The sequence below is a fragment of the Chiroxiphia lanceolata genome, chromosome 4 (genome assembly GCF_009829145.1).
Source record: "Chiroxiphia lanceolata isolate bChiLan1 chromosome 4, bChiLan1.pri, whole genome shotgun sequence".
In the NCBI taxonomy this organism is placed as follows: Eukaryota; Metazoa; Chordata; class Aves; order Passeriformes; family Pipridae; genus Chiroxiphia; species Chiroxiphia lanceolata.
Window position 1 is genome coordinate 75,345,118 of NC_045640.1, and position 24,588 is coordinate 75,369,705.

Genomic DNA, 24,588 nt, shown 5'->3' on the forward strand with positions numbered 1-24,588 from the left:
CAATTGTACCATCACTACTCATTTCTTAATCCCAATCCCACCCTTCTTTGGCACTTGGAGCACCACTTTTATCACCCAATTACAGCCCATGAGAGAGCTCCATGTCTAGCAGGGACAGGTACCCCTGGGATACTGTCAGCAATGCCTGAATCCATTGCAGAGACCTTGCTTTGAGCTCCCCAGGGCCGGGCACCCCGAGGATCTCCCCGAATAATCCTTTCGGTGCGCGCTGGAGTCCTCGGGGTGCCCCAGCCCGGGGGGCACCAACAGCACTGTCCCTCCAGGGGCCCAATTTGCTGCCAAGGCTTCAATGCACAGCCCAAAAGGCATTTCAAGAGGCCTTCTTGGGAACCCACCAACGTGGACGGGGAGGAAGCCACAAGAAGGCCTCATTTCTAAAGGCAGGGGGATCTTGCCTGTGTCCCAGACTGGTCCGGGGATCTGAGGCCCTTCCCGAGAAAATCTCGGTGCCGGCGTGAAGGCCCAGAGATCCCTTGGAGCCACGGGAGAGCAGGCACAGAGTCCCTCCTGGGGGCCAATTCTGCTGCCTCAACTCAGCTCTGCAAAGAAGCCTCTAAGACTCAGTTGGTGAGTTTTAGAAGCCAGGCATTCCTTGCTTACAACACTCTGCCATGATCCCAGCCCACCGGGTGTCCTGGCAATCAGCTCCCAAAGGGCACACGGAGGTGTCTCCACTGCAGCTGATGGGAGGGGTCAGCATTACAGGAGGATTCTTTTTGCTTCCCTGCATTCCTGTTCCACAGTCAGGACATTTTCCAACACTTATCACCATACACACCTACCCTTAGAAGGTTTCCAAGGGGCTTCACCGAGGGCCTTCCCAGGTCTGCTCTGTCTGGAGCCCTCACAGTCCTCAGTGCCTGCCTGAGGAACCTCAACACAACTCACCTGCTGACACAGCAACTTGGTGCTGCTTGGCTGCTGCCTCACTTCCCTTCTTCCTTCTTTCTTCACCTTCCCTTGGTTGGTCCCTTTCAATCCCTTGCCCCAGCTCTGTCCAGTTTCCAGGCTACATCCCCCTGCAAAAAGGATTAGCTCTTGTTACATCTCAACACTCAGACAGCATCCCCCCTTTTTTCTTGACACTGGGCCATCAGGCCAGTGTCTCATTATTTAAAGCACAGTTTGACTCCTCAGTGACAACAACAGCTACAGCCCTGAATCATAACACAGGCTGAGACACAAACACAGATGGGAACTCTGAAGGATCCACTTTGTCCTGCTCACCAATCAAAAGCAGCTTTCTGAACTCAAGAAGAAGAGACCCCAGGTCCTTTTTCTGCAACTTTACCTGCTATAAATGGGATCCCCAAGACCTGCAAAGGCCCTTTCCCCTTCACCTGCAGGGCTGGCAGTGCCACCACTCGACACGGCCCCAGTGGCTGGGCAGGAACGGAGGGGCTGGGGCGTCCAATCCATCGGCCCAGGCGGCACCAGGAGTTCCTGGAGTTCCTGCAGGGGAGACCATCAAGCCACCAAAGGATTATGAAAAAGGATCATTTTTCCCTTTAATATGTGTATCTCCTGGACTATGGGGAGTTGGACAAGGCCTACTGGTGCAACAAGGACACACTCAAGGCTATCTATTAAAAGGATCTCCTAGCACTCAAAAGCTATCACTGTCCTTCTGTCAGGGGGAACTCAGGAAACTCTGTTTGCCAAGAGCCTCCAGGAGGATTTCCAGCTCTTGGGGCTCTCCTTTAACCATTTTTCCCATCACTGTAGCTGGGACTATCACCTGCCCTACAGCAGGAACAGCCCACAAAGTTCACTTGCAGGGATGCCCTGAACTCAAAGTCCCTTGTCAGGGGGGTCACTGCACACCTTGTCCTTTCTTTGCCCTCCCCAACAAAGATGCTTCCAACAGTTCTGAGACATCTGGCAGACCCAGAGCTCTCCTCAGGGAATGCTTCAGCTGCTTAAAGGCTGCCCCCTTGCACCATCTAGCCAAGGCAGCAAATTCTTACCAGCTGTTGGAAAAGTTGGCATAACAGTCTTACCACACATCCAGAAGGAGCAATCCAGAGTCCATCCCCTGCTACCATTCCCAGGAAGGCAGTTTAGGAGCTGTCTGGGGCTCAGGAGGAGTCAGGTGGCTTCTTTTCTTCCTTCCTGCTTTCCAGATTTTCTCCTGCAAAAGCAAAGGTTTCTTGGCTTTCCTTGCACCAGGAGATGCAGCAAAGGCCATCTTTTAAATCCAATACTGGAAACTGCTCGAGGTTGTCACTTACAGGGGTTCTCTCAGGTCCTGCACTCATCAATCACCTTGGCCATTGGTTTTCTTGGTAGGTTCTTCCATTCACATCCTACAAGCAAACCAGGATGAGCAAATTTAGCTGTTACTGCAACCAATCCTAGCTGGCATTCTGATTTTAAAGGATACTGGCTTTGCCTTACCAGGAGAAAACCCACATTAGGGGTAATACCTACAGGCCCTGCCCTCTTCCACTCTCCTGCAATTCCACTGGTCCACACCACAGGAACAACTGCAGCTGCCACTTCAGTCAGGACCTTGCTGCTGACAGGAGTTATTCCCTGCACAACAAGAACTGCTGCATCGACACATTTAGTTTCAGCAATTACAGTTTCAATCCCATTTCTGCCTCAACTTTTCCACTCAGTCTCTTCCCAGCAGAGGTTTGGGTGAGTTTGGCAAAGAGAGAAACTGGGAAACTGAGTTTCCCAGTTTAACCCCTGTCACACCAATCACCTTAACACTGCCAGTCCTTCATTCTCCCTCTTGTGTTAAGGACTGAGGAAGTTGGACCTGTGTCTGAGCAGGACATGTGCAAACCAAATGCTGGGGACTGGAACACACACCTTGCACTCCTGCAGCTCTTACAGTCACATTCCAGAGCAAACAGCCAATTGTACCATCACTGCTCATTTCTTAATCCCAATCCCACCCTTCTTTGGCACTTGGAGCCCCACTTTTATCACCCAGTTACAGCCCATGAGAGAGCTCCATGTCTAGCAGGGACAGGTACCCCTGGGATACTGTCAGCAATGCCTGAATCCATTGCAGGGACCTTGCTTTGAGCTCCCCAGGGCCGGGCACCCCGAGGATCTCCCCGAATAATCCTTTCGGTGCGCGCTGGAGTCCTCGGGGTGCCCCAGCCCGGGGGGCACCAACAGCACTGTCCCTCCAGGGGGGCTCAATTTGCTGCCAAGGCTTCAATGCACAGCCCAAAAGGCATTTCAAGAGGCCTTCTTGGGAACCCACCAACATGGACGGGGAGGAAGCCACAAGAAGGCCTCATTTCTAAAGGCAGGGGGATCTTGCCTGTGTCCCAGACTGGTCCGGGGATCTGAGGCCCTTCCCGAGAAAATCTCGGTGCCGGCGTGAAGGCCCAGAGATCCCTTGGAGCCACGGGAGAGCAGGCACAGAGTCCCTCCTGGGGGCCAATTCTGCTGCCTCAACTCAGCTCTGCAAAGAAGCCTCTAAGGCTCAGCTGGTGAGTTTTAGAAGCCAGGTATTCCTACACACTGTGAGATATTTTAAAAGCTTTCTGAGTGAAAAACGTAAAGCTTTTATCAGGGACATCTGTCCTCCCACAGACAGCTCCTTTCCCCTTTCAGTACAAAATTATTTTCATGGAATCATTTAATAGGAAGTGCCCAGGAACCCCAGATTATTCTTTCCAGAACAGAAAATAAACAGAGAGAAGGAGCTTTGCACAAGTGTAACATACTCCAGAACAGACCTGACTTTAGCTTTACTCTTTGTGTTCAAATATTCCATAGAAAAGCTCCAGCAGGAGAGCTGGCACATTACCCACAGTACCCTCAAAGTCCCTCTCACGAGGGCTGTAGGAAAATCGCAGTTGTACAAGTCCCCTGTGCCTGTAGATGCCTGGGGATCCTCTCCATCCACCTCGTGCTCTCCCAACAGCAGAAAAGGTGCCGAGACAGGAGGACGGAAACCTTTAGCATAAAGCTGGGGAGGAATCTAAAGCTTCCTTTCCTGGGGAGCTTTGTGAAGTCTGCAAACGAGAAAGGGAAAATTTCCATCTCCTTTGGTGCAGGTGTCAACAGAGGCCAACAGAGCTTTCACCTTTTTCAGACAACTGTGCCCTTTTTGGCTCCCTGGCAGCTCCAATGGCACCACAACCCCCTTCCTGCACACCCACGGCTGTCACACACAGGCACCCACACACCTTTGCTCCAGCCCACACGGGGTCAACATTTCCTCAGCCTGGACATCCCAAGGGGACTATTTTTGCTAGAGAGCACAGCAACCCCCTGTCCTTGCAAACTGCCTCCCTTCAAAAAAGGAATCATTTCTCCTGGACACTTCTCCAGCACTCAAGGTCTTTTCAAACTGCTCTCGTGCCACCAAACCTGCTCAGGGTCCCTCCCAGCTTCTGCCTGTCCTTGCATTTGAAGGCACGGGCATATTCTATCTGCCAACAGCAAACCCAGCTCCTCCCTGGCAGTACAAGCCCTGCTCTTACCTGGACAGACTCCCGGGCTCGGCACAGCTGTGGGTCATGGAGCAGCTTCCCGAGGCCCTTCTCTCTCCCCGCAGGAAGCACAACTCGCCTCCGCACCAGGGGAAACCACGAGCCAGCCTGGAAACCGACACAGAGCGAGCAAAAAGCATTAACGCAGCACCAAGGAATTGAGACCAGCCTTCGCCTCCTAACCCTGCACGGGGAAAGGGTTTGGAATTCCAAAGCAATCCCTGAGACACCCAGAGAGCACCAGCCCCCCAGCCCTGCCCCGGCTCCCCCCGGGGTCACCCGGCAGGTAAGGGGCTTACCCGTTCCCCGCTGCTCAGCACAACGCGCCCCTAAACGCCCCCAGCTGCCCCGGTCCATAAACCCAGCGGCCAAGGCGCTCTCCCCTCCGCAGCCCGGGCAGCAGCGGGGCCGCCCCCGCAGCCCTCACACACAACCGCCCGCACCTGCCCCGCCGGCCCTTCTATAGCGCGGGCCGGCAGCGCTGCCCAATCAGCACTCGAGCGCCTCCGCCCAATCGCAGCCCGCCTGGCCCTGCGGCCCCGCCCCGCCCGCTCAGCCCGGCCCCGCCCCTCGGCGCGGCCCCGCCCCCCGTTCCCTCCGCCCGGCGGGCGCTGCTGGGGCCGGGGAAGGGCGGGCGGGAGCTCCGCGGGCACGGCCCGGGCGGGCGCTCCACGAGTGCCCCTCCAGCCCAGCCCAGCTGCCCACGGGGCGCTGCAGCAGCTGAGATGGAAAGCTCAGAGCCTCAGAGAAAAGGGGGCTCTTTTACCTCCATCAGGGATTGTCCCTGTCCCCCGCACGGCTCCGGGAAGATCCCCAGCACCCGTGGGTCTGACGGGCACAGCCTCCCATCCAGCACAGCGGGAACGAGCCCAGCGTGTCCTGTGCCGGGGGCTGCGTGCCCCTCCGGAGCCTGGAGAGAAATCAGGAAGAGAAATCAGAGCCAGTCAGTCCTGGAGGGTGCACCTGCTCTAATTCCAGCTGGGCACACGGGGCTTCCTTCCGCTGTTCCCTGTGGCGAGAGACCTGGATGTTTGTCTCCGGCTCAGCCCCGGAGCCCAACTGGAAGCAGGGCCACGTTAGCAGGGACCTGCCCCTTCCCTGCCACGGGCCCAGGGAGGGTCCCGAGGGCTGTGCCGGGCTGACACCGCAGCCTCCTGCCCGCTCACCACTGGGCACCTCGAGGCTGAAATCCACCCTCCTGCTGACAGCTGCAGCTGTGCAGCATTTGGGCACCAGGAGACAGCCTGGCTCGTGGCACGGTTCTAACACAGCAGTGCCAAAACAGAGCATTACAGACCAGATACTGCCCAACCTCTGCCTGGGCCACTGGATTTGTGCTGGGCACCCCCACGGCTTGGGAACACACTGCTCCAAACACATCCTCTGACCAACAGATGCCTGTGATTACAAAACTTTCACTGCATAAACCCCTTCCCTTAAGAAGGACTCCAGTGCTATCGCTGTCATGGTCACAGCTCACTCACTACCTGGATTCTCTCAAGTGGTGCTAACCTGAAGCATCAGGGAACAGCAAGATCTGGTAGCTCTCACAGACTCCAAATACTGACAGGAATTCTTTGCTATCTCCTACACCTCACTCCTTTTGGTGTTCACATTAAATGTTAACTACTCAGGATGCTGCTGGTTTCTAGTCTTGGCTCAGAGACTGGTGTGATCAGAGGCAGAGTGACTCAGTCCTCCAGGAACATCAAGCATGCACAGATGCTGCAGACCTGCTTCAGACAGTGATGAAGTATCCTTTGGGACCTTCTGACTTTGCTTCCCTCTTCGAGTTTGGCATCACTGCATTTAATACTGCTGTACCCTCATATCAGGACTTATTTGGAAATTCTGCAAATATATGTACATATACACAGCTTTAGCTACATACATTCACCAATGAAGGTCTCCATCATAAATCAGACTTTCTTAAGGAAGTTGCCTCTGTAAGATAACGAAGCTAAATTCAGGTGACCTAGGGCAAACACTTCTGCACATAGTTGTTTTCATTTCTGTTGTCTAAATGAGAATTTTTATAGGATAACCTAAAATATCCCTGGACCTGACTTCCTTAGAAAATAAATTGCAGTTGGTATCTTAATGAACTTAGGAAACAAAGCTTCATTAAAACCTAAAAGCAGCAGCTATAATGAAAGCACTGCTTCATTTTGATAGGATCTGTTTAAAGCACTGCCAGTCAAACCATAACAGTGGCCACCAACCTTACATTTCTAACAGGCAATTAACTCCAACAACCTTCCTAAAAATTTAGTCCTTTAGTAAATTAGGAAAAAGAAAAAAAAAAAAGAAAAAAAAAAGAAAACCTCAGTAGGTGAGTCTGAGCAGGTTCCCTCCTCAGAGCACCATTTTTCATTGTTATTAATTCCACTGAAATATTTACAAACATCTACTACTTCAACCCTCACCCCCCAAACCCAAGAACTTAGCCGCTCTTTTTTTAAAGCAAATATGTTCACCTTCACACATCAGCATTTAGGTCAAAAATCCAAAAAGTGAGGGATCACAGGCTAACGACAGCAGCGACTGATGTTTAGAACAGCAGCTGTTGTTCCAGTACCAGACAGAAATGCCCCACAAGCGTTACTGTCCTGTGGTTCAGCTTGTTTGTCCTCTCAGGCAGTCCCACTTCTGAGCTCCGTGCAGCCCCAGTGCTGACAAGCTGTAAGGAGATACCTGAAGGCAAGCTCTAAATGAGCACAAGACTATTACATTTCCCCTGTTTACTGTCTTTTACCTCGCAAAGCTCTTAAACGTTTAAGTAAGTGTAAAATTGCAACACTCTAACTGCTTTCTAATTACGCATCAGAATAAACAGCTGCTTATTTTAACGAGTTTCTTCAGGCAGTCACTGGTAGTTATTTTGCCACATGCTGTGGCCTGGGTAAACTGTGCTTAAAAATTGTCAGAGGCTGGTTTTGCCAAATATAAATCTATTATCAGAGCAAAAAGAGATGCCAAACCTTACAAAGAGATTTTGAAACTGCAGGTAGAAGTCACAACAAAGTGGCGAGCACATGGCAATGCATGACTGCAGGCAGCATAAATCAGACTATGGAGATGAGTTAAAACCACCCACAGTCCTGTCCCTGCAGCAACTCCCTTGTACCCAGCTGTTGAGGTGGGTGGGGTTTTGCTTCTCACACGTGGACCAAGCTTGGGTGTTTACGCTCACAGAAATTCTCCAGAAATAATAATAATTTCTCGGAGCTTCGTTGTTGCCTGTCTGTTTTTATAGCACGCATCAGTGTCTGTTTCTGATCTCACGCCTCTCTGTTATTTCAGTTGCTGCTACTCTGATCATTATCTTTGGCAGTTAAGGATGTAGGCTGTAAAGCAGCCCTTTCCAGTCATTTGTTCTAGAACCCCCCAGAATCTACCAGACTATCACAGAAGGGAAATACCTGTCACTGTGGTGGGAGAAGTCATGTGAGCCTTTTTTTTTTTTTAATCTGTCAGAGCTGCAATAAAAACTCACGAAGTCTTCCACACCTTCCCACTTTCTCACCTGGTTGGCATTATTTTGTATCTCTGGGTTTTGGAGACCAAGTCATCTCCTATTTGCTACTGATCTTACGATCTTCTACAAAATACTAGACCAGGTGCAGAGCCAGAGGAGTACTTGTTCCTTTACCTCCCAATGGGTAAATCCAGTCAGGATTTCATAAAGGCACTCAGCACATCTATGTAAACACATACCCCGTGTGCAACCTTGCCACCCAGATGTGGGAATACATTTATGACCAAACTGAGCCCACAGTGCCCTGTCGGAATCTCCCTGCCTGAGCTTTAGCACACCATTGGCACAGGTTCTTGGCAGATGGCTGCAGCCCGGGTGAGACAAGAAGCAGCTTTGCAGGCTGGCACCAGGTGGTGTCACCTCACTAGCAGAAACATGCTGGGAATGGAACATGAGGCACCGCACCAACGTGGGAGAAACAGCTGTCTGCCAAGCTCCACAATACTCCCAGATCCAGGCTCCAGTTTCTCTCCCGAGAGAGCTCCTACCATGAACATGTGCCTCCCCTGATCGCAGCAACCAGTTACAGAGCTCATGCCTGTCACACCAGATGAGGAACAGGATCAGCACTGCTGTGGCACCTAAACTGGCATCAAACCAGAGCATTTACTTAGAAACTAGGGCTGGAGAAGCTTCTCGAGCAATTACCTCCACGAAAGACTGCTCAGGGAACTTCTGTCACCTTCCCATCTCCACCTAGGCAATACAGTCTTTCCTGGTTCCGGTAGTTTTCCAGCAGAGCCGTGTTGCTCAGCCCTGCACACAGCCTGATGTGTCCCCAGAGTGCTGCTGGCAGCTCCCATAAGCACCTCCTGAACGTAAAGAACAGCAAGGCATTGCCAGCTGTGTCTCGTCTTGCTTTGGACAGGTGGAAGAACAGGAGCACCTACAAGGGCAGGTCTGCCTGTAGGGAAGCCCCTCACAGCATTCCAGAAAGTATGGCCAACAGGAGCTGGGACAGAGTGGCTGGGGCAGGTACCCATCTTGAAATACTGAAGTGCTCTGGTGCCAGAGAATTGCTGTCACTGGACAACACGTTCATGGCCACACCTGGCAGTGCGGGGCTTAATCCACTGCCTCCTGTTTTAGCGTGAGTCTTGCTCAGTGGGGTGGCCTTTGAATCAAATCATGGAATCCTTCCAGATGCTTTTTATTAAAAACCATCTCCACTAAGTTCCCTGCAGATCAGCTTTGTAGAACAATTACCTCCCCTTGTACCAAGGGCTGCTGTATTTAACTCAGCACAAGATTTAATAAAACAAAATAAGCCACTTGAAAAATCAGTGATAGGTTTCTCTTCATGGGTCTGGCTTCCACCTTGACAAAAATCCTTCCACACAGTGAATAGATTAAAAGAAACAACTGGCTAGAAACTGGCTGAAATCTCTATACAGGGGGTGGGGAAGATAGATTAACACTCTGCCTGCATTTTCCTGCTGCAACTTACTGGTTGTACTCTAACAGAGATATCCTCCCTATGAGTTGAGTGTGATTTGGATTTCTCCCTATACATACTCCCTGTTGGGGCAACAGCTTTGCCTACCAGTATTGTCAATTAACTTCAACTTACAGAACCCAAGACAAGATAATTATGCTAATAAAAGAGCCAGGGAAAGGAGCTTTGCACTGAGCTGCACGAAAAAAAAAAAAGGAGGTCACTTACAAAAGACTCTACAGCAAGTCTCAGACTACTTAAAAAATCTTCCACTCCTGCTGCTTTATCGCCCATCCCCCTAAATGTTTGTCAAGAGGTTTAGCAGTGGTTTTTCCAGTAACATAGGTCTATGTACTTTCACATTTTCTATAGCAAAGTCCACTTTAAACCAGATGCTAAGCAGTGTCAAGGAAGCAGTTACCTGAATTATCAGGGCACCAGGATACAGCTCCCAGTTTCATTCCTGAATGGACTTAGTGTGAAGGCATTTAACAACTGTGTAAACATCACTAGAGTGCTCTGAGGGAACGATCTCCAGCAAAAGCCCATTTCTGTAGGAAGCTGACAGGTGCAGAATCATGCTAGCTAGCCAGCTTCTGGGAAAAAGGAGTTTTCTTAAACAATTAGATATGATACTGTCCCAGCCAATAAATCCCAAAGCTTCCCCCCCCCTTAAGCACTCGACTGCTGACAGAGTGCACAGTCTGTCATAGCAAATCACCCCAACTTGCATCCTGCTTAGTGAATATACCAGGCTGCAGGAAACTTTAGCCTGTAAGGTAAAATGAATCCCAATTCCCCCTTTCCCACACCATGAATACTTGGCAAAAACAAAGCTTGATGTCATTATTGGGTGGGTGTCAGCAACTTGTTTAAGTGAGCCATTTGATAAGATGTAGAGCTTCCTGCAGAGTTGCTGCTGTTCGGCAGTGTGTTCCTTCCTCACAAGGTGAGGGCAATCTGGTCAATTTATTACGGAGAAAAAAGGGCAGTTATTCTGCCTAGTAAGTACTTCTGCTCCCTGCAGGCCAACATCTGGATTGCATTATCACTGAAGCCAAACCACTTCACAGATTCAGCCTAGGAAAACATCAAGGAGCTACCAGACTGATGTGTTTTGCAACCCTCTACTATGGTGTGAGCTTCAGAATTTGTGCAAATACTGTTTTCTGTCATAGACAACCTTTACATATATAATATTGGTCATCTTCCACAAATTTTCTTTCCCTAAGTCATCTGTTGTTTGTAGCTCATGCTTAGGGAAATACAGCCTGTCAATAAACAGAACAACCCCCCAGCTATTGCTCTGATCCTCACCATGCTTCTCAACCAGATGACTCACCAAGTTCATGTGTGCAGCTCTAAATGAAATAAACCAAGGGACTACATGAAAAAAAAAAAATTATTACACCAAACACAACTGTAAATTGAAAAATCTTTCGCTCTGACAGCTTTCATGTCAGAGTTCTAGTTCCAATTCTTATTAATCTTATGAATAGGAAAGGAAACACAGAGGTGAGAGCCTGATCCAAGCCACCTGACCTAGATGAATACTTCTGCGTCCAAACAGGATGCTGCAAACTTCTGATGTGCCATTCCCTATGTCGCCTGTGGAAAGGCAGCCCCAAAATGCAGCAGATATACTGCCCTAGCCCTAGAATCCAGCCATGCTTCAGGAAAGAAACAACAGGGCTACTAACCAGATTGTAGTCCAGAGGAATGGAACAAGATTTGCCTCTGTGGGAGTCTGTGATATTCTTTAATGCCTATCAAGTTTCAACTGTGTGGAAGTAACCCTTGATTTTTCAGTAAAAAGAGACGAAAATGTCTTTACGTATCTTTAGATCTTTATTAAGCTGCTACGTCTAGCAAGAGATTTTTCTGAAGCACCTCAGAGGATTGGGCCGTTCAGTTTCTCTTGGATTAATTGAGTATTCAAATCCCCAGCCACTTTTGAAAATTGTGTCTTTAAAGCTACATTCATGCATAGGTGACTCAGCTACAGAAATGGTAACACTATCTCAATTTATGAAAAGAAATTACTCTATTGAAGCCTCACAGGCAATCCCCTGGGGTGGGAAGGAAGCACAACCTGGTGTAAGTATGAAAAGGGAAAAGGTCTGTGTAAAGCCTACTGAAAGCTACAGGTGTCACAGCAGAGCAATCATGGATTTCTGTTTAAAGTCCACAAGTGTAATGCATTTCCATAAACTCAGATCTTATTCACAGACTTTATCTTCAGATTCTATCTCAAAAACAGAGCGAAACCATTTATGGAGCCTTTCTTTTATCTTCTTGCTTCAGATATGCACTGAGTGTTCTTGCTCTTTCATCAGAGAAAAGGTTTGCCTAACATCCCAAATAAGAAAGGGATAATAACATCAGCAGTTAAATAAAACAGACACAGTGTTGTGTTCCAAGATTTACAGGTGCCTGAGAGGAAGATGTGTCCTTCCCTCTCCTGTCTTAAAGCAGAATGAAAGTGACAGGGGGAGATTCCTCTGTGGATGAGATAAAGGGCTACAAAGTTTGTCAGCTGAAAGGCAAATGAGACTGAACCATTTGACTTTTCATGGAGATCTCCCCCCATCTCTGGAAGCAGCCGGCACAGCATGGATGGGTGCCCTGCTAACTCCCTTGCTGATCTGCCTATAACATGGCATGACCTCAAGCTTAGCACATTCTGACTCTTAAGCACAAGCTGGGCACACTCAGGTAGTTGTGTTCTTTCATTTCCTTCTCTTAAAAGGAAAATTCTTGCTATCAGTATTTAAGCAGTTCATATAGTGCCCTGCTTCACTCAGGAGGGCTGACAGCTTCACCACAAAGCATTTATTAACCAGAAAACACAGCTAAATGGAAGAAAAACTTTCTGCAACAAAAGAAGGATTTGTTCATCACTGAAAAAAAACATTTCAGTCTTGTATTTGGGAACCTGTACTTTCTTTCATCACAAATGAGAGGGCACTAACAAAGCAGAACATGGACAGGATATTAATGTTGGCAAAACAGGATGTTTTAGTGGTCCCCAAAGTGCTTTTTCCCCCCTGCCCTAAGCCAGCCTCTAAAGACGCCAGTTGAGCAGTGCCTGGTCTGCTCACTTGAGTGCCTACCCTTTTGGAGTGTGAATGCCCTTTCCTCACTGTCCCTCAGTCAGCTGTGTCTTGCTGTGTCTGTCAGGCCCACGTGTCTTCTGGGTGCACTTAGTGCTGTTCTGTGGCTGACTTCTCCTGGGCACTGGTTCTCTTTTCCAATACCAAACCACTGCCCCCGAGCTCTGCAAAATCGCTGTTTTCAGGGGACGTGAGTTTTCCAGAGCTGGCAGTTACTTCAGCCTTCCTAAAGGCTCAGAAGACGCGAGCAGTGTAGCACATGGGCAGAACTCTTCTGCAGTGGATCCTGTTCTGCCGGTGCAGAGTCACTTGTCAAGGACAATAGCTGTTGGCAGAGCATTAGTATGACAGAGTTGGGCATGCTGCCAAGGAAAACACTCTTTTGTGGTTTTTGCAATGTTTCGCTGGCCTGTCATTTTGAGATCGCCATTGACGGCAAACTGACAACTGCCTTTCACCATTATTAGAAAGAAAAAAGAGACTACTCAGCAAAATGGGTACCGGGCTTTGCTGAAGCCCCACAGTAACAAAAGCAGGTTGGGTAGATGATGCATGTGTGTGTGTGCCTAGGCTGCTGTGAGCCCTCTGTGTTGCAGGAGCCCTGCACGGTGGGCAGAAAAGGTTTACTCTCTACAGAATGAGGCTGGAGGGAGGCCCTCTTTACAGTGGCTTCTGAGAGAACTCAGAAATGATGCTGGTTGCATGAGACAAAGAGCCTTTCAACTTCATAGATGTTGGCTATAGGGCCATCTTTGTACATGGAAATTCTGCCTCTGTTGCCCCAGGGATCATGGGATTATCTAAATTGGCCTTAAGAAGCTGACTGGCTTTTGCACAAGAAGTCTCCTGGCATTTAACAAACTAAGTGGGCAGTTACAGCTGGGGACCATGAGGTTTCAATTATTTCTTGAGATGTCTGAATTAGGAAGAACAGTGCCTATTGATTCTCATCCTGTCATTCATCCACGGGAAGTACCATTGGATGCTTGAAGAAATGCTGTGTCTGAAAGGCTAAATGCCTGGAATGATCTTAAGTCACATAAGGAAGGAGCTGTGTGGCTGTGACCATGCCAAGGCATTAGTGATATCTGTGACTTCTCTGATGTCACAACCTGATACTCAAGGATTGCTCTTCTCTCCAGACACTTGCCACTTCTAACCTTCTCCTAGTACTCATGCTTTTGGTCTCCTAACCCTTAAAAAGGAGCCTGCTTCCTCTCTGCTTACACAGGCACTAAAATAAGGTAACACAGATGAACAGTACTTTAATTCTAAATGGCAGTGTTCAGACAGATTCACTGTGATCCAATTAATCCATTTTATCTTACAGCCTGTATGTCATAAGACTCTTTCTGAGAGTCCTGAGGAACCCAATCTGCTGATGAAACAACATATCAGCTGAGGCTTTTGAGGCTGCCACTGTCCCACATTCCCCTGTGTAGGATCCTGCCCAGAGATGGGAATGATGCTGCGTGATGCACCTGATCTGATCACTGGACAAGCTGCTTCCAAACAAGTGGAAGCGCCTATGCCACTGAGGGATTACAGCCCTGCCTCACGTACTCCTAGAAACCCCCTGAAATGACCCATGCAGCCTGTGCACGTGACATTAAGTGTCTGTGTCCGGGGCTGTTGTTGGGAGGCTGGTTCCTCTCTCTGGCTGCTCAAACGGCAGCAGCACGAGCTCTTCAGGGAAAGGGAACACGGCCTGTGTGCGGCAGGGCGTGAGCTCTAGATTGCCGAATCAGCAGAAAGCTGCTTTTCTCTCATCTCTCTGCAGCCTCCTGGAGTTTCATAGCAAAATGTTTTTAAGACAGCACTGAAGCATTTCCTTTTCAGATGGAGCTTCCTGTTTTGCCTACGTGGTCCGTGTCTATGCTTTGCACTACCCCCTCTTTTCCCTTCCCTGTCTGGGATGGATGTTGCTTTTTGTACCTCTGGTGTCCACGTGATCAGTGCATGAGAACTGCAACTGCCTCTCTGTCACCTAAAAAACAGCTCTCTCAAATACTGAACTCTCTGCACAGTTGAATATCAAGGTGGTTTCAAAAGATGAAAATAAAAATTTTCTGTGGCTTCCAGCAGATTTTAAGATTTCATTGCTAAGCCATTTTTTCCAGATATTTGATTTGATACAGGAAGCATATCATTATGAAGAGAACTCACTGGGATAAGCAGGTGTTTGTGTCTCTTGGGTGCAGGTGTACAGAGAGACTTTGAGTTCAGAAAGCATGAAACACCCTTCACCAATGCTTAACTGGGTGACTTGGCTTTCAGAATAACAGAATTTACTTGGCACTGGATGACACATAACATGCCAACCTTTGCGACCAGAAGACGGCCACTAATGTTGTGCAGGTCTCTTTATTTAGCCATGTCCTGGCTAGAAAGAACATCAAGACCTTGGGAAGAAGGGAAGATTATGCTACAGTTACAAAGAAGCTGCTGATTGACTCTATGGCTCGAGAGCAGTGGCTATGGGATGGTGCCCCAGTTCTGGGAAGGAATTGCCTTCGGCTACAGCTCCTGTTCTTCAGCCCAAGCACCCTGCACCCTGTAACCTGCATAAAATAGCACGTGGGACATCTGACAAGCTGGTATGAAGGGATGAAAGATAATGATTTTGTGCTGAGAGCCAAGAGCTCCAGGAATGAGAGAAGCTGGGCCTACCAGTTATACAGGTGTGTTGCACTAGGGGGGCTCAGTGATATGATTAAGTTCAGATCTGCTCTACATTAGTGAAAAATGCTGTTCTTCAGAGATTGAGCTCTGATGAGCATTATACCAAGAAACTAGCGAGGTGACACCCAAGCCATGGGTGACTTGTGCCTCCGATCAGGGTGGCTGCTCATGCTGGTAAGAGATTATGGTACGCTGTTCCCTCCAGGCTCCAGGTAAGGCTTTGCTGTAACTTTCCTCTGGCAGAGGGACAGCCAGACTGCACTTAATACAAGGTAGATTTCCCTGAAGGACTTATGTAAGTGGGGAGCAAATGCCTTGTACTTCAAAGTAGCATTGCTTCAGGGACAAAGCTAAAGGAGCTCAGAGAGGCAATCGGGGAGTTAATTGCACCTTTGATGTATCCTTATCTTATCAGGATATGCAGATATAAGACCTCTGAGAGGCTGGCCAAGTGCTAAATTGTTGGCTACGTAGAGACTGAGTCGATGGGCCTTGGTTCCTTAAAGTGAGCAAGTCCTGGAGGACTTTAATCCCAGAGCATTAAGAAAATAAACTGACATTGCAAACTATGAACTGTAACTCTCCTCCATAAAGCAGCAAACGTAAGTGCATGGGACAAAGGCCTGGGATACACAGAGCATGTTGCACCTCTAGGGATATTTCAAGTTGTCTCTGCTTCTGAGGTTCAAGGACATCATCTCTGAACTCAAGTGACTGCTCTTTGTAAACAAGATCCTGATCCACTTGCTTCAGTTCCTACAGAAGAGCCTGCTCTGGGGCTGCCTGCCAGCCAAGAGCCTGCATTATATTATGCTGGAATACGGAAAAACCCTCTTTAATTTTCAGTACAGGGGGGCCTGTCTTTGGGCTTCGTGAGGCACCTGCCCTTCCATCTGTTTGCTTGTTTCAGCCCTCCTGAGGAGAAGTGGTTATGGGGGGGATAAGCACTGTAAGGCTTGAAGGCTCTTTTTTTTTCTTTGCCTGTATTATCTGCTTAGCAGCTAAAACCAAGGAGGTTCTGACTACCTTTGTGGCTCTGAGATGTTGCCACTTTTAATCTGAGCCGAGGACAGGAGGATAGCCATCTGTCAGAAGTGTAATTTTCATGAATATCAGCTTGGCAGCCTGATAGGGGAAATGCAATCACTTGCCCCCAGACCTCCTACTTGAGCAAAAAAAGGATGACTTAGCAGAGCACTTCTGAAAAGGGACTATCCTGGTTATCTACGTTCTTTCAGATCAGCTTAATCTTGCAAGTGCCCTCCAAAGATAGCCCAAGTGACTCTTGACACAACGGTGTGATTGAGTCCTGAGCATACAGTGCTTTCTCCAGCTACCTTGACCTTCGACAGCTGAACTGGACGGGCAGCTATCAGTTCTCCTGGGTGTTGTGTTCTTGGCTAATCTCTAAGCCCAAGCACTTAAGGTTATATGGGGAGAAGAGGGAAAGGCACAGTTCCTGCTGCAGTGCAAGGTAAGAATCCCTGCCTCACAGCCTCTGATTTTTACACTTCTATTTCTGTCAGCTCAGGCTACCAGAGAGTTCCAACAGTCCATTGCTCTCCCTATCAATTGTAAGGGAAAAGGCCTTTCCTTCCACTTTGCTGGAGCGGTGTGCCCAGCAGAGGCTGAAGGAGTGGCATGGCACATGGGTGGTTAATAGTCTTGTTTTCCCATCTGCATGGGAACACAACTGTTCCTCTAAAGTTACTGCTCTGTGCAATAGGCTGCCGTCCTTCCTGACTCTGCATCCGGCAGCAACTTCCTCCCTTCAGATAAAGTGAACTTTATCTACAGAATTCTTAGTAACTAGAGGAACCAGCAAGAGGGGCAATCATGAGATCTGCTGGTATGAGCTAGGCTCTCCAAACTGAAGCTCAGCATGCCTTCCCTCACAGCACCCACAAGAGCAATTTCCCCTTCTACAAGGCAAGAATCAGGGGTCACACAGCTCTGAGTCCTCGCACACAACGTTGTCATGCAAACAGATTTAAAGTAGCACCTTAAATGCAATGCAGCACAAGTGTCAACACCACATTCTCAGGCTTGGTTTATGTACTGATGGTGGGGTTAATAGATAAAGAACTTAAGGGCTCATGTTCTGTTTGTTGCATTTGGATTTTGTGACACATTTTATAGTCCTTAAAGTGCACTGCTTTAACCACGTATATAAGCACAAATTATATACACATGAACTGTGCACTCAGTTTCTAGTCCTACTGTTTGGTCATGAGTCAAAGGTCAGAATTATGGATGATGGTACAAGTTCAACTCTAAATTATTCTCTGAAAGACTTCCCTGTGTGTGTCTATTTGGAGGAATTCTGGCAAAGAACATTGGCCTTTAATTACAGAAGGGGAAAAATGAAACGGAAAACAGTTTTGAAATGCTATATAACAGAAGTAGGATTATTTTGAATCTGGATTTTAGAGTTTCTGAAACCACCTTTCTGACTGAACAGTGAAGCAAACAATTATCTGTTTGTATGGAGTTCACATGATACCAATGTCTTTAGGAACAAGACTTTAGGGCTCACTCAGCCAGGAATTTCTAGGACCATTGGGTTCTCTTCGCAGATCTGTAACAGTCTTTATGTCACAGCACCAATCTGATCCTGCCACCTCTTCTCTGTGCAGACTTGAGACTGACGCTCCTTGAGACTGACACTCCTTGAGACAGACACTCCTTGAGACAGGTGTTTCTTCTGCTGTGCTAGAGCTTCAATGTCCTTCTAAAACAGTAAGTTGTCTCAAAAAAGGCACCATAATTTACTTGATGGAAAGAGGATGTAAATCAAACATACACTGACACTCTGGCATTACTCTTCTCTGTCTAACAGAAAATGAGTGGCTTTGTTCTGACCATAGAGCACTCTCATATTCAGTTTCTGAGACTGGGATTAAGAGTTGTACCTGACAGTTGGTGTTGTACAGTGGATGACCAGTCCCTGCTGCATCAGGTGCTATTTGAGGCACAAAAGCAATTAAGTAGTAAATAACTCCGAGGTTCCCTGGCTGTGCTCCAACGCTATCAAATGTCCATTGTTCTCCAATGTCTGACAAGCTGAGAGCTCTTAGTGGGGACCGTGAAAGGGTTTCTCTCTTCACTGCTCCTACTAGTGACAGAGTGTGGGACCCTAATGTCTTTGAGACACCTGTCAAGTGTGAGTTCACCTTTCAAGCCATCCTTCATGAAGATCTTCCTGTGCTGGCAGCCAAAGAGGCCAGTGCCAATTCAAAGTGGGAAGGAATCCAATAAGCAGCTTGTACTTGTTCTTTCTGTCCCTGGGTAAGCTGGATTCGTAAGTTATTGGAGAGGGAGGGGGAGGAGGTAAGAAATGCAAACAGCTCTAACCAGCTGGAACTAGCTCTCTCCTAGCTGGACAGTTACAATTTGTCAAACAGAAACAATGCCTAACTGTTCTCCTTGCGAGTAAACATGACCGGAACAAAGCCCAGCTGTATGTGTGTGTGCTGGTGAACCTCCTTGCACTTACTTGGCTGGCTGTCCACGTGCTGGTCAGTGTGTGGCTTGTCTCTTTTAATCAAAGACAAAAGGAGAGGGATGGGCAGGCAGTGACAGGCAAACATAACCCTTGCACGCACCGAGAGACCTGCAGTTTGTCTCTGCTGGGCCCATGGTCTGTCTCTGGTGTGTCTGAAAGATTTCTGCACATAGTTCCATGTCCTTTTTGACTGTGGAATCTCAAAACAGTAACAAGATGTAACTTGTTTTGTCACTGCTCCTAGTGATGGGAGGGAAGAATGAGGAGAATGTGTCCCATGGTGCCCGAGTGAAGTGGAAACAGAACAGTGAAGTTCTGAAGAAATGAAATAAATTAGGTTAATTAGCCAATCCACGTAATTAAAATTATTTTCTTTGTGTCGGTTTGTCCGTTTTAAATGCCATGGGGGGAAGAGCTGATGTGTGTCTGCCTAGGAACATCCTGAAAACTCTGACATTAGGGAGGGAAAACAGGTGGGATGGTGAAGTGTAGGACAGAGAACAGAAATGCTGGAACTAGAAAAAGCACTGGGGTGATGCACATTGGAAGCTCAGTTTAATTTACTTTCAGACAGTGAAGGATTTCTCATCAAGATGACTTGATGCTTCAGTCTGGATACAAAAATGAGAATAACAGGCAAAGGAATTGCCCTCCCCACAGGCACAGGGACAGGCTGTGTCATTAAGTCCCTGCAAACAGAGCATTAAAATCCCTGCTCATTTTCTGTCTGCTTTCCAAGAACTGTGAGGAAGATGAAGCACCGTGTTCTCCAGTTATGCCCTGGCTACACTATTCTCTCAAAGCCTTTCAGTGCCAAGGTCTCTGCCACGACAGTGGTCTCCTCGGCTGCCACCTTTCAGTTTGTTCTGACCATGGAAGACAATGCCAAATGGCAGCACAAACTGATCCTTGGCTCACAGTACTTGGCAAACCAACCCTGGAACTGATTAGCCTTTAACTTCACTTATCTGCTTAACAGCCCAGCCCTCTGAAGTCAGAGACTGGCACTGGTGCCAGCAGACTCGGGCTGGTGACACTGTACTGGCTCATACCGAGTCTATATCCCAGAGGTTTCCTTAGGAGTGTATGGAAAGTGCCTCAGGAAGGCTGAAGAATGAACGGCTTATTTTCTGATGCACAGGGGACTAAGCTTGCCAATACCCAAAGGCAGGAGAGGTTTCTGAAGCCCTCTGTGATGAAACAAAAGCCTGGCAACACTTAAATAGCCAAGGGGATACTGTAATGGCCTATAAGAAGTTCCCAGTTAAAAGTGAAACGTATCCTGAGTCCCCTAACTTAATATCTTAGGCTTCAGGAGGCAGTGCTCATGCAGAATGGGTGGTCTTCACAGTGTCCTTCACTAATCCCCCCTTAGGTCAGCCCTACCCTTTGAGGCACTTGCATCCTGTTTCCAGCCTGTCTGTTGCAAGTCTGGAGTTGTGAGGGTTGGGGATTTTGCTCAGTTGATCACTGTAGAAAAACCAAAAAGCTTTTGAAAACTTCCAGATTAAAAGAGGTAATTGTGTCAGAACTGAGAAACAGGGCATTGCCAGACTCCTGTCATTGAGGGGAGCAAGAGCAGGACAGGGGAGGAGGGGACAGGGGACGTGGAGAGAGAGCACAATGGCAGTCAGTGGCGAGTCCTCGTGTGGAGCAAGACAGTCTCCTGGCAACGCGTGGCATCGGTGGATAGAGCAAAAGGAGCCTGAATGAGGTGCCAGGGTCCATTTCAAGTGTTTTGGAGAAATTTGCTACTCATTTATTGCAGACCTGCCTAGTTTATTACTAACGTATTCTTCTGCTGCTACAGCAGCAAAGTGTATGTAGGGCACAGATCTGCCCATGGAAGAGCTGGGCAGTGCTTTTGCTTGGCCCTCTTCTGGATCCCTTCCTTGGCCGCGAGGTTTTGTTACCAAGCATTTGGTTGCTATGCCAACTTTTCAGCATTAAATCATAATCTAAGCACAGCAGGAGGTCAAAAGCCTTCTCAGGTCTAGCTGTGTGAGCAGGCTTGGCTGGACACTTCCATGGCCTGTCAGCAACAGCCCAGGTGAAAACTTACCAACAGGGCAATGACAGTTCCCTTTGGCAAAAGGAGTTATGCCTGGAAGATTTCCGCCTTCCCAGCTCTGCCACCAGTGTGAAACCAAGCCCTGTGTGTCACTGACACTATGCTGCACTGGCACAAGGTGCTGTGCAGTGCCAGGGGAGCGCTGGTGCTCAGGGCCCGCACGGGTGCTGGTGAGACAGAAAAGGCTTCCGTGTCTCAGGCTTGCTGAGCACTGCACTGTCCCTCTCACGGTGGGACTGTTCCTGGGCTATTAGAGACATGCTTTGGATTGTCAGGATTGAAGTATTAAAACAAGAAATACGCTGTTGATAAAGATGTGTACTAGCTCATTACAATGTTGAAGTATGTTGAGTGCACAGTTCGTGTGTATTTTCCTCCCACAGCGGGTCAACAAAGAGGCACACGGTAATTGCTGAAATGGCTCAAAATTAAGAATCTTAAAAGTAAGGCTGTGTTTTGCAGAGAAGACATGGAGCCTGAGTTCCCTCTCCTGACCTTTCACACCACTTTCTGCTGTCAACCAGCTCAAAGAGGGGGCACAAAGCACTCGGGCTGCTCTGTGCTCCTCCCATGCTGTAGTAAAGCCAAATGAATTTCCCTGGCATGATCTGGCACAGTGGAAAGTAATGGAGAATCTGGCCCTTGTGCTGCAGAGAATAATGAACTTTTCTTTTGCTCTCTTGCCTGAAATGTCATCTTAGATGTAAATAGAGAATGGAAGAAGGAAAAGGACTGATGAATATGTAGGACAGAATGGTTAAGTGAGCGCATGTCAGATGTTACCACTCTGATCCAGACAAATTTTTGTGCCTCTGGTATAAATGACTACACAAAGAATAAGATACGTGAGTCAGGGACAAACCTGTTAAATACAGATACTCATGGAGGCCCAATATTTACGGTCAAATGCAAACTGATAACTTCTGGACCTGGCCCGCTGCCTTGGGTCAATGAATTCACACCATGTTTACAATGAACACTGTACTTGCTCTCACTTTCCAACTCTGTTCAAGAATATTCTAGCAACTGCTGCATAGGAACACTGAGCTGTGTTGCAGGCCTCAAGGGAAAGGGAGCCTAACACTGTGTCTTTTCTTAATGGCAGCTTTTATTTAAAGTACTGGTAAATGAAAGGGTTCCGTTTGCCCCTGTGAGAGACATAATCCAGAGCTGTGCAAAATGCAAGATCCTCTGAAGGACATAATTCCCACACTAGTAGATGCCACTGGGGGACTTGTGGGTTTTTTTAAAAGACAAACACTGTGTCAGTTTACAGGAGCTCTGGTGAACCAAGACCTGTTGTACTGGCTGCTATACCAACAAAGAATAAAGACAGTGTTTTGAGTGTCCGAATTCGGTTTGGTTTTGATTCTAAAAATACCTATTCAAAGGTTCCAAAGATGCTCCCACTTAAAAACATATGTCCTCAAAGTAAGTGCTAATTATGTGGTGGATGTTGACTGTAAAGGCACATGTTGGGAAGCTCCGATTTCATGCTCTCTAGATAAGTATAGTTCAGTAGCTTGGACGTGGTTTGTTCCTTTCAAAACCAGAAACACCCTAGTGAAGCATAAGTAGTAAAAGGTTCTGGTAGTTTGATCATAATTGGAAGTGAAAGCTCACATGCTAGTTGTACATATATTTTTATCTCCCTCAGCTTTCATCTGGGATGTACAAAGGGTCTCAAGTAAAACAGTCATTTCTGTTTGACTCTGTATTCCACCTGTACTTTTATACTGTTAATCTTGACATATTTCAATGAATATTGAATTATTAAAGTATTGGATGTACTTTAATGAGGTACATGGAGCTTTTTATTACATGAATTAAAGCGGACTCTTGACTTCAAATGCTTTCTCACAACTAACTTTCTTTGTTAATACACCGATAGGAAAATCACAGTTACTGTGTTAAAAAGAACATGGCAAAAAGGTTCAGAAATGTGGTTGATGCTTACCTTCAGGGCTCAGAAGAGTACCAGAGGGAGAAAAGAGCTGAATTTTATTGATGTTGTCTGACCAATGTGTTCAGTGACTGTACTCTGAAAGATTGATACTGGCAGTACATGAATGCCAGCCCCTGGAAGAGATCACTTGGAGTTTTGCCACAGCTTCTGGCATAACCAAGTCAGATCTTGGCAAGGGGTGACTTTTCAGGACAAGGTTTCCTACTAGACTTCTTTAATTACTTTTCAGTTCTTGCACAACATAATACAGTACTGAAAATACAGTGAGAAATCAAGAAAATACCTGTAACATGGCGTGGAGTACCCACTGCCTGGGCTGTGTGTGCACATTGGAGATCACATCTCACAGGTCACCTGCACTCTTCTTCGTTTTCTGGCATCCAGGTGCAGCCCCTAAAGCCAGAGAGCAGCCTGGCTTAGTCAGCCCTGCTTTGCTGGAGGGGAGCACTTCTAGGCAACGTGCTGGGCAAACACACAGCGATGAGCTGAGACCGTGCAGAGCTCCCCAGCTAAAGCAGCACATGGAAAGTACTCAGTGCCTTCGATTCCTGACCAGTCAGGGGCTCCTCACCTACAGAGCAGTGTCCTGCCTCCTAGTCAGCACTGCTTCCTTGAGGCAGGGGTCCCCTGAACTTAAAAAGAAATGCTGCAGTACAGAGGTAGAGACTGTGGAAAGGGAGGTGCAGGGGGTTTTTTACTATGTAAAAATAAAAGCCACCAAGCAAAAATTCCATCAGAGTTAAAAAGGAAGTGAGAGGGAGATCTCCTTATTGCAGCAGCTCTGTTGTTCTGTTTTGCAGAGATGCTGGCATGATTACACAAAGTGTAAGGAGGATCAAAGAGGCAGTCTTGCAGATGACAGCACCTCTTGCCAAATCCTACTTCTTTATAGCCTTTCCTTCAGGGAATTCTGACAGCCGTGCTAAAGCTCTCTACTTATCAGGTGGTAGGTTAAAGGAAAACTTGTCTTGCAGGCTTCACATTGTAAATGCAAGTGCTTTCTTTGCATGTGCAGTGTGGTGTCTGCCTTAAAGATTATACACCATTATTCACCTGATTACAGGGACAACTTAAACAGATATTCCCGGAGGATTAGTGCTCCTGGACATGGGACCTTCAGGAGAAACAACGTGACAAGTGAGAGGCTACAGGAAGCAGAACTACCCTGTGGGACTGGGCTATTTGAATGGTTGGTCACTGATAGTCCATCACCACAACTAGCTTCAAAGACAAAGTCCCAAATTTTGTGGGGGCAGAGCCAGGCAGAACTGGCACGAGCTTTAGCTAGAAGTTACCGTAATCCTCACCGTGTGGATCGAGGCATGAACAGCAAGGCCATGTCAGTAAGGAATCATGGCTAACCTGGATATCTGTACCTTGGTGAGCAGAGGAGATGACTGCAACTGGTTAGCTTCCCATCCTGAAATGGGTGGGAAGGCCTCGGTTGTACAGGCCCCAGGAGCTGAGCAGCAGCACTACACCTTGCATCGCTAACGGGGGGGTCTGTTACCAGTTGGAGGGAGGGGGTTTTGCTGCAGCATCAGCTGTTTTGGAACAGTTGGGCTACGTGAAGATGGGATGACTTTTGTTTTGTCAGGCAGCTTGGCTGCAGAAGGACTGTCTCTAGCTGGGTACAAAGTGCTCGCTGTACACTAAGCTCCAGAAGGCTGTTTTGGAAAGCAGCTGTTGGAACGTGCACCCATTTTTTTCTGTGTGCTTCCCCCTGTGTTGGTAGCAGCTGTCCCTAAGGCTGTCACCAGGCACCGGACACAGCCAGACCACAGAACGCTGAAC

At 47.8% G+C, this 24,588-nt stretch overlaps 2 long non-coding RNA genes across 3 annotated transcripts; both read right to left on the reverse strand.

Annotated features, from left to right (window-relative positions):
• Nucleotides 1-1,526: 1,526 nt before the first annotated feature.
• Nucleotides 1,527-24,588, reverse strand: LOC116785740. Its single transcript, XR_004356691.1, has 3 exons — nt 24,577-24,588; nt 11,321-11,322; nt 1,527-1,716 (listed from the first exon to the last, which is right to left on the reverse strand). It is a non-coding gene; the product is annotated as an uncharacterized LOC116785740 (long non-coding RNA).
• Nucleotides 2,524-4,923, reverse strand: LOC116785708. Of its 2 annotated transcripts, XR_004356647.1 has the most exons (4): nt 4,846-4,923; nt 4,476-4,592; nt 3,726-4,004; nt 2,524-2,556 (listed from the first exon to the last, which is right to left on the reverse strand). It is a non-coding gene; the product is annotated as an uncharacterized LOC116785708 (long non-coding RNA). The 2 variants fall into 2 exon arrangements; XR_004356646.1 differs by lacking the exon at nt 2,524-2,556 and having other exon boundaries at nt 3,611-4,004.